Raw genomic sequence first — 17,468 nt, 5'->3', positions numbered from 1 at the left:
CACCTCCAATTTGGTCTCCCACTTCTCCTCGTTCCCTCCACCTCCGACACATATATCCTCTTGGTCAATCTTTCCTCACTCATTCTCTCCATGTGCCCAAACCATTTCAAAACACCCTCTTCTGCTCTCTCAACCACGCTCTTTTTATTTCCACACATCTCTCTTACCCTTACCACCTCACAACACATATTGTCCTCAAACATCTCATTTCCAGCACATCCATCCTCCCGCGCACAACTCTATCTATAGCCCACGCCTCGCAACCATACAACATTGTTGGAACCACTATTCCTTCAAACATACCCATTTTTGCTTTCCGAGATAATGTTCTCGACTTCCACACATTCTTCAAGGCTTCCAGGATTTTCGCCCCCTCCCCCACCCTATGATCCACTGCCGCTTCCATGGTTCCATCCGCTGCCAGATCCACTCCCAGATATCTAAAACACTTTACTTCCTCCAGTTTTTCTCCATTCAAACTTACCTCCCAATTGACTTGACCCTCAAACCTACTGTACCTAATAACCTTGCTCTTATTCACATTTACTCTTAACTTTCTTCTTTCACACACTTTACCAAACTCAGTCACCAGCTTCTGCAGTTTCTCACATGAATCAGCCACCAGCGCTGTATCATCAGCCAACAACAACTGACTCACTTCCCAAGCTCTCTCATCCCCAACAGACTTCATACTTGCCCCTCTTTCCAAAACTCTTGCATTCACCTCCCTAACAACCCCATCCATAAACAAATTAAACAACCATGGAGACATCACACACCCCTGCCGCAAACCTACGTTCACTGAGAACCAATCACTTTCCTCTCTTCCTACACGTACATATGCCTTACATCCTCGATAAAAACTTTTCACTGCTTCTAACAACTTGCCTCCCACACCATATATTCTTAATACCTTCCACAGAGCATCTCTATCAACTCTATCATATGCCTTCTCCCGATCCATAAATGCTACATACAAATCCATTTGCTTTTCTAAGTATTTCTCACATACATTCTTCAAAGCAAACACCTGATCCACACATCCTCTACCACTTCTGAAACCACACTGCTCTTCCCCAATCTGATGCTCTGTAAATGCCTTCACCCTCTCAATCAATACCCTTCCATATAATTCACCAGGAATACTCAACAAACTTATACCTGTGTAATTTGAGCACTCACTCTTATCCCCTTTGCCTTTGTACAATGGCACTATGCACGCATTCCGCCAATCCTCAGGCACCTCACCATGAGTCATACATACATTAAATAATCTTACCAACCAGTCAATAATACAGTCACCACCTTTTTTAATAAATTCCACTGCAATACCATCCAAACCTGCTGCCTTGCCGGCTTTCATCTTCCGCAAAGCTTTTACTACCTCTTCTCTGTTTACCAAATCATTTTCCCTAACCCTCGCACTTTGCACACCACCTCGACCAAAACACCCTATATCTGCCACTCTATCATCAAACACATTCACAAACCTTCAAAATACTCACTCCATCTCCTCACATCACCACTACTTGTTATCACCTCCCCATTTGCGCCCTTCGCTGAAGTTCCCATTTGCTCCCTTGTCTTACGAACTTTATTTACCTCCTTCCAGAACATCTTTTTATTCTCCCTAAAATTTAATGATACTCTCTCACCCCAACTCTCATTTGCCCTCTTTTTCACCTCTTGCACCTTTCTCTTGACCTCCTGTCTCTTTCTTTTATACATCTCCCACCCAATTGCATTTTTTCCCTGCAAAAATCGTCCAAATGCCTCTCTCTTCTCTTTCACTAATAATCTTACTTCTTCATCCCACCACTCACTACCCTTTCTAATCAACCCACCTCCCACTCTTCTCATGCCACAAGCATCTTTTGCGCAATCCATCACTGATTCCCTAAATACATCCCATTCCTCCCCCACTCCCCTTACTTCCATTGTTCTCACCTTTTTCCATTCTGTACTCAGTCTCTCCTGGTACTTTCTCACACAAGTCTCCTTCCCAAGCTCACTTACTCTCACCACCCTCTTCACCCCAACATTCACTCTTCTTTCCTGAAATCCCATACAAATCTTCACCTTAGCTTCCACAAGATAATGATCAGACATCCCTCCAGTTGCACCTCTCAGCACATTAACATCCAAAAGTCTCTCTTTCGCGCGCCTGTCAATTAACACGTAATCCAATAACGCTCTCTGGCCGTCTCTCCTACTTACATACGTATACTTATGTATATCTCGCTTTGTAAACCAGGTATTCCCAATCACCAGTCCTTTTTCAGCACATAAATCTACAAGCTCTTCACCATTTCAATTTACATATATATATATATATATATATATATATATATATATATATATATATATATATATATATATATATATATATACATATATGTATATATATATATATATATATATATATATATATATATATATATATATATATATATATATATATATATATATGTATATATATATATATATATATATATATATATATATATATATATATATATATATATATATATATATATATGTATATATATTGGAAAGGATCACAATTTTGCGCGTGATCAAGATATTCCTCTGAGTCCACGGTGAAAATGAAACACGAAGAGTTCCCAAGTGCACTTTCGTGTAATAATCACATCATCTCTTCGAAGTATTTCAACTGACTGTTATATTTCTCTCGTGTGTCTCCCCTGATGATGTGATCATTACACGAAAGTGCACTTGGGAACTTTTCGTGTTTCATTTTCCCCGTGGACTCATAAGAATATATATATATATATATATATATATATAGCATCAGATTGGGGAAGAGCAGTGTGGTTTCAGAAGTGGTAGAGGATGTGTGGATCAGGTGTTTGCTTTGAAGAATGTATGTGAGAAATACTTAGAAAAGCAAATGGATTTGTATGTAGCATTTATGGATCGGGAGAAGGCATATGATAGAGTTGATAGAGATGCTCTGTGGAAGGTATGAAGAATATATGGTGTGGGTGGCAAGTTGTTAGAAGCAGGAAAAGTTTTTATCGAGGATGTAAGGCATGTGTACGTGTAGGAAGAGAGGAAAGTGATTGGTTCTCAGTGAATGTAGGTTTGCGGCAGGGGTGTGTGATGTCTCCATGGTTGTTTAATTTGTTTATAGATGGGGTTGTTAGGGAGGTGAATGGAAGAGTTTTGGAAAGAGGGGCAAGAATGAAGTCTGTTGTGGATGAGAGAGCTTGGGAAGTGAGTCAGTTGTTGTTCGCTGATGATCCAGCGCTGGTGGCTGATTCATGTGAAAAACTGCAGAAGCTGGTGACTGAGTTTGGTAAATTGTGTTAAAGACGAAAGTTAAGAGTAAATGTGAATAAGAGCAAGGTCATTAGGTACAGTAGGGTTGAGGGTCAAGTCAATTGGGAGGTAAGATTGAATGGAGAAAAACTGGAGGAAATAAAGTGTTTAGATATCTGGGAGTGGATCTGGCAGCGGATGGAACCATGGAAGCGGAAGTGAATCATAGGGTGGGGGAGGGAGCGAAAATCCTGGGAGCCTTGAAGAATGTGTGTAAGTCGAGAACATTATCTCGGAAAGCAAAAATGGGTATGTTTGAAGGAATAGTGGTTCCAACAATGTTGTATGGTTGCGAGGCGTGGGCTATGGATAGAGTTGTGCGCTGGAGGGTGGATGTGCTGGAAATGAGATGTTTGAGGACAATGTGTGGTGTAAGGTAGTTTCATCGAGTAAGTGATGTAAGGGTAAGAGAGATGTCCGGAAATAAAAAGAGCGTGGTTGAGAGAGCAGAAGAGGGTGTTTTGAAATGGTTTGGGCACATGGAGAGAATGAGTGAGGAAAGATTGACCAAGAGGATATATTTGTCGGAGGTGGAGGGAACGAGGAGAAGTGGGAGACCAAATTGGAGGTGGAAAGATGGAGTGAAAAAGATTTTGAGTGATCGGGGCCTGAACATGCAGGAGGGTGAAAGGCGGGCAAGGAATAGAGTGAATTGGATGGATGTGGTATACCGGGGTTGACGTGCTGTCAGTGGATTGAATCAGGGCATGTGAAGCGTCTGGGGTAAACCATGGAAAGTTGTGTGGGGTTTGGATGTGGAAAGGGAGCTGTGGTTTCGGTGCATTATTGCATGACAGCTAGAGACTGAGTGTGAACGAATGAGGCCTTTGTTGTCTTTTCCTAGCGCTACCCCGCACACATGAGGGGGGAGGGGGATGGTATTCCATGTGTGGTGAGGTGGCGATGGGAATGAATAAAGGCAGACAGTGTGAATTGTGTGCATGGGTATATATGTATGTGTCTGTGTGTGTATATATATGTGTACATTGAGATGTATAGGTATGTATATTTGCGTGTGTGGACGTGTGTGTATATACATGTGTATGGGGATGGGTTGGGCCATTTCTTTCGTCTGTTTCCTTGCGCTACCTCGCAAACGCGGGAGACAGCGACAAAGCAAAATAGAAAAAATAAATAAATAAATATATATATATATATATATATATATATATATATATATATATATATATATATATATTTCATACATATTCGCCATTTCCCACATTAGCAAGGTAGCTCCAAGACTAGAGGACTGAGCCTTAGAGAGAAAATCTTCCCTTGGCTCCCCCTCTCAGTTCCTTCTTTTGGAAAATTAAAAAAAAAAAACGATAAGGGAGGATTCCCAGCCCCCCCCCCCCCGCTCCCTCCCCTTTTAGTCGCCTTCTACGACACGCAGGGAATACGTGGGAAGTATTCTTTCTCCCCAGGTGGAAGGATGGAGTCAAAAAGACCCCGAACATACTTGAGGGTGAGAAGCTTGCAAGGAACAGCTGCAGACTGGGTGTGAGCGAATGTGGCCTTTGTTTTCCTTTCCTAACGCTACCTCGCATGCGCGTGGAGGGAGGGAGGGGGGTGCCATTTCATGTTAGGCGGGGTGGTGGCAGGAATGGATGAGGGCAGCAGGTGTGAATGTGTGCATGTGTGTGTATGTATAGGTCTGTGTATGTGTGTGTATGTATACGCTGACATACTTAGGTAAGTATATGTGCATGTGTGGGTGTGTATATGTGTATATACATGTGTATGTGGGCGGGTTGGGCCATTCTTTTGTCTGTTTCCTTGCGTTGCCTCGCTGAGACAGCGGCAAAGTATACTAATATTTCCCACGTATTCCCTGCGTGTCGTAGAAGGCGACTAAAAGGGGACGGAGCGGGGGGCTGGAAATCCTCCCCTCTCGTTTTTTTTTTTAATTTTCCAAGGGAAGGAACAGAGAAGGGGGCCAGGTGAGGATATTCCCTTAGAGGCCCAGTGCTCTGTTCTTAACGCTACCTTGCTAACGCGGGAAATGGCAAATTGTTTGAAAGAAATATATATATATATATATATATATATATATATATATATATATATATATATATATATATATATATATATATAAGTTGCTGGAAATCCTCCCCTCTCGTTTGTTTGTTTTTTTCCAAAAGAAGGAACAGAGAAGGGGGCCAGATGAGGATATTCCCTCAAAGGCCCAGTCCTCTGTTGTTAACGCTACCTCGCTAACGCGGAAATGGCGAATGGTATGAATATATATATATATATATATATATATATATATATATATAGAGAGAGAGAGAGAGAGAGAGAGAGAGAGAGAGAGAGAGAGAGAGAGAGAGAGAGAGAGAGAGAGAGTGTGTGTGTGTGTGTGTGTGTGTATGTACTCACAATAAGTGCTACAGACAATGATTGATAAGTCTTTCGATGAAGTATGCACCCTCCTCGGTCAGTACATAAGTAAACACTCATACAAAGATAAAGCGGCACGTTTAGGATCTTATCTGACACTGTCAACCACTACCCACTTGGATAGTTTCATTGTTGGGTGATAACAAGGCGATGATTGATAGCTCATCCAGTGCTTCTATTTTACTCTGTCATCGCACATTTGCAAGTTTTCTTGGTCACCAAGCCACATCAGTTCAATCTTTTCCAGCATTCTGCTGTTGTTCCCTAATATATAAGCCAGCCCTACCCGACTGAAAATGGAACCTCGTCAGTGTTTGTTAAAACGTTTTCAGCGTGTTATTGTGATTACAGAACCTTGCAATACCAGAAAGTGATTAGAATGACTAGATGTATTTTAAGTGAATGCATAAGCATTTTAGATGTATTTAAAGTGTGTGCAGAAGCATTTTCTTTCACTCAACTGTTGCTCGCTTTTCGGCAACAGTGCTGCAGTATCCCACTGAACATTTCTCGTTTTCTTTGTTAGTTAATTCATTGACCTTGAAGCAAAGTGACGGTTCGTGGAGTGCAACCAAGCCAAGCACTGGTACTGTTAGTGTAACATAGTCAGTCATCGCAACCACAGACGAATTTGTGTCGGGCATCACTTCACATCGCATAAGCATTACACTGTGTGTCCAGTCTGACATCATTTGGTATTGTTTAATCTGAGAAGTAAGTCAGGTTTCAATATCGTTCGCTCAAGGTGGTAAGCCAGGTTTTTCATATGTTTAGTCAGAAAGGTAATTTATGTTATGCTTATTTCTAGTATCCGTCACCAACGTTTAAGTGTTTACAATAACAACCCACACAAAAAACTGTGCTCATGAAGTGAATGTTTATATGCAACTCGACTTTAAATTTCAGTAATTGCTTGCAAACAACTTGTTTAGTATAATGATGTTGGTAAGCTACCAAAAACTGTTTTGAGTTAATCATTTTAATGGACTTCTGTAGACTACTTAATTCGTACACAATAAATGTCAAGTTATTTAAGCATACGCACTGACACAAGTATACTGCGATTATGCTTAACAGTGATTCCAACTTTGTATATATATATATATATATATATATATATATATATATATATATATATATATATATATATATATCTTAATACCTTCCACAGAGCATCTCTATCAACTCTATCATATGCCTTCTCCAGATCCATAAATGCTACATACAAATCCATTTGCTTTTCTAAGTATTTCTCACATACATTCTTCAAAGCAAACACCTGATCCACACATCCTCTACCACTTCTGAAACCACACTGCTCTTCCCCAATCTGATGCTCTGTACATGCCTTCACCCTCTCAATCAATATCCTCCCATATAATTTACCAGGAATACTCAACAAACTTATACCTCTGTAATTTGAGCACTCACTCTTATCCCCTTTGCCTTTGTACAATGGCACTATGCACGCATTCCGCCAATCCTCAGGCACCTCACCATGAGTCATACATACATTAAATAACCTTACCAACCAGTCAACAATACAGTCATCCCCTTTTTAATAAATTCCACTGCAATACCATCCAAACCTGCTGCCTTGCCGGCTTTCATCTTCCGCAAAGCTTTTACTACCTCTTCTCTGTTTACCAACTCATTTTCCCTAACCCTCTCACTTTGCACACCACCTCGACCAAAACACCCTATATCTGCCACTCTATCATCAAACACATTCAACAAACCTTCAAAATACTCACTCCATCTCCTTCTCACATCACCACTACTTGTTATCACCTCCCCATTTGCGCCCTTCACTGAAGTTCCCATTTGCTCCCTTGTCTTACGCACTTTATTTACCTCCTTCCAGAACATCATTTTATTCTCCCTAAAATTTAATGATACTCTCTCACCCCAAATCTCATTTGCCCTTTTTTTACCTCATGCACCTTTCTCTTGACCTCCTGTCTCTTTCTTTTATACATCTCCCACTCAATTTCATTTTTTCCCTGCAAAAATCGTCCAAATGCCTCTCTCTTCTCTTTCACTAATACTCTTACTTCTTCATCCCACCACTCACTACCCTTTCTAATCAACCCACCTCCCACTCTTCTCATATATATATACGTATATATATATATATATATATATATATATATATATATATATATATATATATATATATATATATATATATATAGGGAAGGTCTGTGGGGCCTGGATGTGGAAAGGGAGCTGTGATTTCGCAGCATTACAAATGACAGCTAGAGACTGAGTGTGAACGAATGTGGCCTTTTTGTCTGTTCCTAGCGCTACCTCGCTGGAAGCGGGGGATGCATTTCCTGTGTGTCGGGGTGGCGACGAAAATTGATAAAGGCAGCAAGTATATATATATATATATATATATATATATATATATATATATATATATATATATATATATATATATTTATATATATATATATATATATATATATATATATATATATATATATATATATATATATTTATATATATATATATATATATATATATATATATATATATATATATATATATATATTATTTTATTTCTTTTTATTTTGCTTTCTCGCTGTCTCCCGCGTTTGCGAGGTAGCGCGAGGAAAGAGACGAAAGAAATGGCCCAACCCACCCCCATACACAATGTATACACACACACACGTCCACACACGCAAATATACATACCTATACATCTCAATGTACACATATATACATACACAGACACATACATATATACCCATGCACACAATTCACACTGTCTGCCCCCATTCACTCCCATCGCCACCTCGCCACACATGGAATACCATCCCCCTCCCCCCTCATGTGTGCGAGGTAGCACTAGGAAAAGACAACAAAGGCCCCATTCGTTCACACTCAGTCTCTAGCTGCCACGCAATAGTGCCCGAAACCACAGCTCCCTTTCCACATCCAGGCCCCACACAACTTTCGATGGTTTACCCCAGACGCTTCACATGCCCTGATTCAATCCACTGACAGCACGTCAACCCCAGTATACCACATCGATCCAGTTCACTCTATTCCTTGCCCTCCTTTCACCCTCCTGCATGTTCAGGCCCCGATCACACAAAATCTTTTTCACTCCATCTTTCCACCTCCAATTTGGTCTCCCACTTCTCCTCGTTCCCTCCACCTCCGACACATATATCCTCTTGGTCAATCTTTCCTCATTCATTCTCTCCATGTGCCCAAACCATTTCAAAACACCCTCTTCTGCTCTCTCAACCACGCTCTTTTTATTTCCACACATCTCTCTTACCCTTAAATTACTTACTCGATCAAACCACCTCACACAACACATTGTCCTCAAACATCTCATTTCCAGCACATCCACCCTCCTGCGCACAACTCTATCCATAGCCCACGCCTCGCAACAATACAACATTGTTGGAACCACTATTCCTTCAAACATACCCATTTTTGCTTTCCGGGATAATGTTCTCGACTTCCACACATTCTTCAAGGCTCCAGGATTTTCGCCCCCTCCCCCACCCTATGATTCACTTACGCTTCCATGGTTCCATCCACTGCCAGATCCACTCCCAGATATCTAAAACACTTTACTTCCTCCAGTTTTTCTCCATTCAAACTAACCTCCCAATTGACTTGACCCTCAACCCTACTGTACCTAATAACCTTGCTCTTATTCACATTTACTCTTAACTTTCCTCTTTCACACACTTTACCAAACTCAGTCACCAGCTTCTGCAGTTTTTCACATGAATCAGTCACCAGCGCTGTATCATCAGCGAACAACAACTGACTCACTTCCCAAGCTGTCTCATCCACAACAGACTTCATACTTGCCCCTATTTCCAAAACTCTTGCATTCAACTCCCTAACAACCCCATCCATAAACAAATTAAACAACCATGGATACATCACACACCCCTGCCGCAAACCTACATTCACTGAGAACCAATCACTTTCCTCTCTTCCTACACGTACACATGCCTTACATCCTCGATAAAAACTTTTCACTGCTTCTAACAACTTGCCTCCCACACCATATATTCTTAATACCTTCCACAGAGCATCTCTATCAACTCTATCATATGCCTTCTCAAGATCCATAAATGCTACATACAAATCCATTTGCTTTTCTAAGTATTTCTCACATACATTCTTCAAAGCAAACACCTGATCCACACATCCTCTACCACTTCTGAAACCACACTGCTATTCCCCAATCTGATGCTCTGTACATGCCTTCTCCCTCTCAATCAACACCCTCCCATATAATTTACCAGGAATACTCAACAAACTTACACCTGTGTAATTTGAGCACTCACTCTTATCCCCTTTGCCTTTGTACAATGGCACTATGCACGCATTCCACCAATCCTCAGGCACCTGACCATGAGTCATACATACATTAAATAATCTTACCAACCAGTCAACAATACAGTCACCCCCTTTTTTAATAAATTCCACTGCAATACCATCCAAACCTGCTGCCTTGCCTGCTTTCATCTTCCGCAAAGCTTTTACTACCTCTTCTCTGTTTACCAAATCATTTTCCCTAACCCTCTCACTTTGCACACCACCTAGACCAAAACTCCCTATATCTGCCACTCTATCATCAAACACATTCAACAAACCTTCATAATACTCACTCCATCTCCTTCTCACATCACCACTACTTGTTATCACCTCCCCATTTGCGCCCTTCACTGAAGTTCCCATTTGCTCCCTTGTCTTACGCACTTTATTTACCTCCTTCCAGAACATCTTTTTATTCTCCCTAAAATTTAATGATACTCTCTCCCCCCAACTCTCATTTGCCCTCTTTTTCACCTCTTGCACCTTTCTCTTGACCTCCTGTCTCTTTCTTTTATACATCTCCCACTCAATTGCATCCAACCGCCAGGATGAATCCCGGGACCCCTGTGTAAGAGGCGGGAACGCTACCGCTAGGCTATGGGCCTGGCTAATTTAAAAATCGTCCAAATGCCTCTCTCTTCTCTTTCACTAATAATCTTACTTTTTCATCCCACCACTCACAACCCTTTCTAATCAACCCATCTCCCACTCTTCTCATGCCACAAGCATCTTCTGCGCAATCCATCACTGATTCCCTAAATACATCCCATTCCTCCCCCACTCCCCTTACTTCCATTGTTCTCACCTTTTTCCATTCTGTACTCAGTCTCTCCTGGTACTTCCTCACACAAGTCTCCTTCCCAAGCTCACTTACTCTCACCACCCTCCTCACCCCAACATTCACTCTTGTTTTCTGTAAACCCATACAAATCATCATCTTAGCCTCCACAAGATAATGATCAGACATCCCTCCAGTTGCACCTCTCAGCATATTAACATCCAAGAGTCTCTCTTTCGCGCTTCTGTGAATTAACACGTAATCCAATAACGCTCTCTGGCCATCTCTCCTTATGTACTTATGTATATCTCGCTTTTTAAACCATATATATATATATATATATATATATATATATATATATATATATATATATATATATATATATATATCCCTGGAGCTGGAGCTAGTGGAGAAAGAATACTTCCCACGTATTCACTGCGTGTCGTAGAAGGCGATAAAAGGGGAGGGACCGGAGGCTGGAAATCCTCCCCTCTTTTTTTTTTTTTTTAATTTTCCAAAAGAGGGAACAGAGAAGGGGTCCAGGTGAGGATATTCCCTCAGAGGCCCAGTCCTCCGTTCTTAATGCTACCTTGCTAATGCGGGAAATGGCGAATAGTTTGAAAGAAAGAAAGAATATAGGGGAGAAAGAATACTTCCCACATATTCCCTGCGTGTCGTAGAAGCCGACTAAAAGGGGAGGGAGCGGGTGGCTGCAAATCCTCCCCTCTCGCTTTATTTTTTTTTTTCTAATTTTCCAAGAGAAGGAACAGAGAAGGGGTCAGGTGAGGATATTCCCTGAAAGGCCCAATCCTCTGTTATTAACGCTACCTCGCTATATCATAGGGTGGGGGAGGGGGCGAAAATTCTGGGAGCCTTGAAGAAGGTGTGGAAGTCGAGAACATTATCTCGGAAAGCAAAAATGGGTATGTTTGAAGGAATAGTGGTTCCAACAATGTTGTATGGTTGCGAGGCGTGGGCTATGGATAGAGTTGTGCGCAGGAGGATGGATGTGCTGGAAATGAGATGTTTGAGGACAATGTGTGGTGTGAGTTGGTTTGATCGAGTAAGTAACGTAAGGGTAAGAGAGATGTGTGGAATTAAAAAGAGCGTGGTTGAGAGAGCAGAAGAGGGCGTTTTGAAATGGTTTGGGCACATGGAGAGAATGAGTGAGGAAAGATTGACCAAGAGGATATATGTGTCGGAGGTGGAGGGAACGAGGAGAAGTGGGAGACCAAATTGGAGGTGGAAAGATGGGGTGAAAAAGATTTTGTGTGATCGGGGCCTGAACATGCAGGAGGGTGAAAGGAGGGCAAGGAATAGAGTGAATTGGATCGATGTGGTATACCGGGGTTGACGTGCTGTCAGTGGATTGAATCAGGGCATGTGAAGCGTCAGGGGTAAACCATGAAAAGCTGTGTAGGTATGTATATTTGCGTGTGTGGACGTATGTGTATACATGTGTATGGGGGTGGGTTGGGCCATTCCTTTCGTCTGTTTCCTTGCGCAACCTCGCAAACGCGGGAGACAGCGACAAAGAAAAAAAAATACATCCCATGTTCCCAAACCATAAGGGGAGTGGGGGAGGAATGGGATGTATTTAGGGAAGCTGTGATGGATTGCGCAAAAGATGCTTGTGGCATGAGAAGCGTGGGAGGTGGGTTGATTAGAAAGGGTAGTGAGTGGTGGGATGAAGAAGTAAGATTATTAGTGAAAGAGAAGAGAGAGGCATTTGGACGATTTTTGCAGGGAGAAAATGCAATTGAATGGGAGATGTATAAAAGAAAGAGACAGGAGGTCAAGAGAAAGGTGCAAGAGGCGAAAAAGATGGCAAATGAGAGTTGGGGTGAGAGAGTATCATTAAATTTTAGGGAAAATAAAAAGATGTTCTGGAAGGAGGTAAATAAAGTGCGTAAGACAAGGGAGCAAATGGGAACTTCAGTGAAGGGCGCAAATGGGGAGGTGATAACAAGTAGTGGTGATGTGAGAAGGAGATGGAGTGAGTATTTTGAAGGTTTGTTGAATGTGTTTGATGATAGAGTGGCAGATATAAGGTGTTTTGGTCGAGGTGGTGTGCAAAGTGAGAGGGTTAGGGAAAATGATTTGGTAAACAGAGAAGAGGTAGTAAAAGCTTTGCGGAAGATGAAAGCCGGCAAGGCAGCAGGTTTGGATGGTATTGCAGTGGAATTTATTAAAAAAGGGGGTGACTGTATTATTGACTGGTTGGTAAGGTTATTTAATGTATGTATGACTCATGGTAAGGTGTCTGAGGATTGGCGGAATGCGTGCATAGTGCCATTGTACAAAGGCAAAGGGGATAAGAGTGAGTGTTGAAATTACTGAGGTATAAGTTTGTTGAGTATTCCTGGTAAATTATATGGGAGGGTATTGATTGAGAGGGTGAAGGCATGTACAGAGCATCAGATTGGGGAAGAGCAGTGTGGTTTCAGAAGTGGTAGAGGATGTGTGGATCGGGTGTTTGCTTTGAAGAATGTATGTGAGAAATACTTAGGAAAGCAAATGGATTTGTATGTAGCATTTAGGGATCTGGAGAAGGCATATGATAGAGTTGATAGAGATGCTCTGTGAAAGGTATTAAGAATATATGGTGTGGGAGGCAAATTGTTAGAAGCAGTGAAAAGTTTTTATCGAGGATGTAAGGCATGTGTACGTGTAGGAAGAGAGGAAAGTGATTGGTTCTCAGTGAATGTAGGTTTGCGGCAGGGGTGTGTGATGTCTCCATGGTTGTTTAATTTGTTTATGGATGGGGTTGTTAGGGAGGTGAATGCAAGAGTTTTGGAAATAGGGGCAAGTATGAAGTCTGTTGGGGATGAGAGAGCTTGGGAAGTGAGTCAGTTGTTGTTCGCTGATGATACAGCGCTGGTGGCTGATTCATGTGAGAAACTGCAGAAGCTGGTGACTGAGTTTGGTAAAGTGTGTGAAAGAAGAAAGTTAAGAGTAAATGTGAATAAGAGCAAGGTAATTAGGTACAGTAGGGTTGAGGGTCAAGTCAACTGGGAGGTAAGTTTGAACGAAGAAAAAGATATCTGGGAGTGGATCTGGCAGCGGATGGAACCATGGAAGCGGAAGTGGATCATAGGGTGGGGGAGGGGGCGAAAATCCTGGGAGCCTTGAAGAATGTGTGGAAGCCGAGAACATTATCTCGGAAAGCAGAAATGGGTATGTTTGAAGGAATAGTGGTTCCAACAATGTTGTATGGTTGCGAGGCGTGGGCTATTGGTAGAGTTGTGCGCAGGAGGATGGATGTGCTGGAAATGAGATGTTTGAGGACAATGTGTGGTATGAGGTGGTTTGATCGAGTAAGTAACGTAAGGGTAAGAGAGATGTGTGGAAATAAAAAGAGCGTGGTTGAGAGAGCAGAAGAAGGTGTTTTGAAATGGTTTGGGCACATGGAGAGAATGAGTGAGGAAAGATTGACCAAGAGGATATATGTGTCGGAGGTGGTGGGAACGAGGAGAAGTGGGAGACCAAATTGGAGGTGGAAAGATGGAGTGAGAAGGATTTTGTGTGATCGGGGCCAGAACATGCAGGAGGGTGAAAGGGGGGCAAGGAATAGAGTGAATTGGATCGATGTGGTATACCGGGGTTGACGTGCTGTCAGTGGATTGTATCAGGGCATATGAAGCGTCAGGGGTAAACCATGGAAAGCTGTGTAGGTATGTATATTTGCGTGTGTGGACGTATGTGTATACATGTGTATGGGGGAAGGTTGGGCCATTTCTTTCGTCTGTTTCCTTGCGCTACCTCGCAAACGCGGGAGACAGCGACAAAAAAAGAAATATATATATATATATATATATATATATATATATATATATATATATATATATATATATATATATATATATATATATATGTCTGTGTGTGTGTGTGTGTGTGGATCAGGTGTTTGCTTTGAAGAATGTATGTGAGAAATACTTAGAAAAGCAAATGGATTTGTATGTAGATTTATGGATCTGCAGAAGGCGTGTGATAGAGTTGATAGAGATGCTCTGTGGAAGGTATTAAGAATATATGGTGTGGGAGGCAAGTTGTTAGAAGCAGTGAAAAGTTTTTATCGAGGATGTAAGGCATGTGTACGTGTAGGAAGAGAGGAAGGTGATTGGTTCTCAGTGAATGTAAATTTGCGGCAGGGGTGTGTGATGTCGTCATGATTGTTTAATATGTTTCTGGATGGAGTTGTTAGGGAGGTGAATGGAAGTGTTTTGGAAAGAGGGGCAAGTGTGAAGTCTGTTGTGGATGAGAGAGCTTGGGAAGTGAGTCAGTTGTTGTTCGCTGATGATACAGCGCTGGTGGCTGATTCATCTGAGAAACTGCAGAAGCTGGTGACTGAGTTTGGTAAAGTGTGTGAAAGAAGAAAGTTAAGAGTAAATGTGAATAAGAGCAAGGTTATTAGGTACAGTAGGGTTGAGGGTCAAGTTAATTGGGATGAAGTTTGAATGGAGAAAAACTGGAGGAAGTAATGTGTTTTAGATATCTGGGAGTGGATCTGGCAGCAGATTTAACCATGTAAGCGGAAAGGAATCATAGGGTGGGGGAGGGGGCGAAAATCCTGGGAGCCTTGAAGAATGTGTGGAAGTCGAGAACATTATCTCGGAAAGCAAAAATTGGTATGTTTGAAGGAATAGTGGTTCCAACAATGCTATATGGTTGCGAGGCGTGGGCTATGGATAGAGTTGTGCGCAGGAGGGTGGATGTGCTGGAAATGAGATGTTTGAGGACATTGTGTGGTGTGAGGTGGTTTGATCGAGTAAGTAATGTAAGGGTAAGAGAGATGTGTGGAAATAAAAAGAGCGTGGTTGAGAGAGCAGAAGAGGGTTTTTTGAAATGGTTTGGGCACATGGAGAGAATGAGTGAGGAAAGATAAACCAGGAGGATATGTGTGTCGGAGGTGGAGGGAACGAGGAGAAGTGGGAGACCAAATTGGAGGTGGAAAGATTGAGTGAAAAAGATTTTGTGTGATCGGGGCCTGAACATGCAGGAGGGTGATAGGGGGGAAGGAATAGAGAGAATTGGATCGATGTGGTATACCGGGGTTGAGGTGCTGTCAGTGGAATGAATCAGGGCATGTGAAGCGTCTGGGGTAAACCATGGAAAGTTGTGTGGTACCTGGATGTGGAAAGGGAGCTGTGGTTTCGGGCATTATTGCATTATAGCTAGAGACTGAGTGTGAACGAATGGGGCCTTTGTTGTCTTTTCCTAGCGCTACCTCGCACGCATGAGGGGGGAGGGGGATGGTATTCCATGTGTGGCGAGGTGGCGATGGGAATGAATAAAGGCAGACTGTGAATTGTGTGCATGGGTATATATGTATGTGTCTGTGTGTGTATATATATGTGTACATTGAGATGTATAGGTATGTATATTTGCGTGTGTGGACGTGTATGTATATACATGTGTATGGGGGTGGGTTTGGCCATTTCTTTCGTCTATTTCCTTGCGCTACCTCGCAAATGCGGGAGACAGCGACAAAGCAAAATAAAGAATATCATATACATATATATATATATATATATATATATATATATATATATATATATATATATATATATATATATATATATATATATATATGTATATATATATATATATATATATATATATATATATATATATATATATATATATATATATATATATATATATATATATATATATATATATATATATATATATATATATATATATATATATATATATATATATTGTTTGAGGACAATGTGTGGTGTGAGGTGGTTTGATCGAGTAAGTAACGTAAGGGTAAGAGAGATGTGTGGAAATAAAAAGAGCGTGGTTGAGAGAGCAGAAGAGGGTGTTTTGAAATGGTTTGGGCACATGGAGAGAATGAGTGAGGAGAGATTGACCAAGAGGATATATGTGTCGGAGGTGGAGGGAACGAGGAGAAGAGGGAGACCAAATTGGAGGTGGAAAGATGGAGTGAAAAAGATTTTGTGTGATCGGGGCCTGAACATGCAGGAGGGTGAAAGGAGGGCAAGAAATAGAGTGAATTGGAGTCATGTGGTATGCTGTCAGTGGATTGAAGCAAGGCATGTGAAGCGTCTGGGGTAAACCATGGAAAGCTGTGTAGGTATGTATATTTGCGTGTGTGGACGTGTGTATGTACATGTGTATGGGGGGGGGGGGTTGGGCCATTTCTTTCGTCTGTTTCCTTGCGCTACCTCGCAGACGCGGGAGACAGCGACAAAGTATAAAAAAAAAAAAAAAAAAAAAAAAAGAAAATATATATATATATATATATATATATATATATATATATATATATAGATATATATACAAAAGGCAGGAGATCAAGAAAAAGGTGCAAGAGGTGAAAAAGAGGGCAAATGGGAGGTGGAGTGAGAGAGAATCAGTAAGTTTTATGGAGAATAAAAAGATGTTTTGTAAGGAGGTAACTAAAGTGAGTAAGACAAGGAAACAAATAGGAACTTCAGTGAAGGGCTAATGTGGAGGTGATAATAAGTAATTTTGATGTAAGAAGGAGATGAAGTGAGTATTTTGAAGGTTTGTTGAATGTGTTTGATGATAGAGTGGTAGATATAGGGTGTTTTGG

The 17,468-nt window shown here is 41.4% G+C and overlaps 1 protein-coding gene across 1 annotated transcript in view; it reads left to right on the top strand.

Annotated features, from left to right (window-relative positions):
* The first annotated feature begins 6,319 nt into the window (after nt 1–6,319).
* The window catches only part of LOC139754186 (UDP-glycosyltransferase UGT5-like), a 209,065-nt gene continuing 197,916 nt past the window's right edge, over nt 6,320–17,468 (top strand). The window contains exon 1 of the mRNA XM_071671397.1: nt 6,320–6,459. The gene's annotated coding sequence lies outside the window, so the exon portion shown is untranslated. The remainder of the gene's footprint in view (nt 6,460–17,468) is intronic.

Source organism: Panulirus ornatus, chromosome 16, assembly GCF_036320965.1.
Source record: "Panulirus ornatus isolate Po-2019 chromosome 16, ASM3632096v1, whole genome shotgun sequence".
Classification (NCBI taxonomy): domain Eukaryota; kingdom Metazoa; phylum Arthropoda; class Malacostraca; order Decapoda; family Palinuridae; genus Panulirus; species Panulirus ornatus.
Note: the sequence above shows the minus strand (reverse complement) of the source record. Positions and strands in the feature narration are given on the sequence as shown.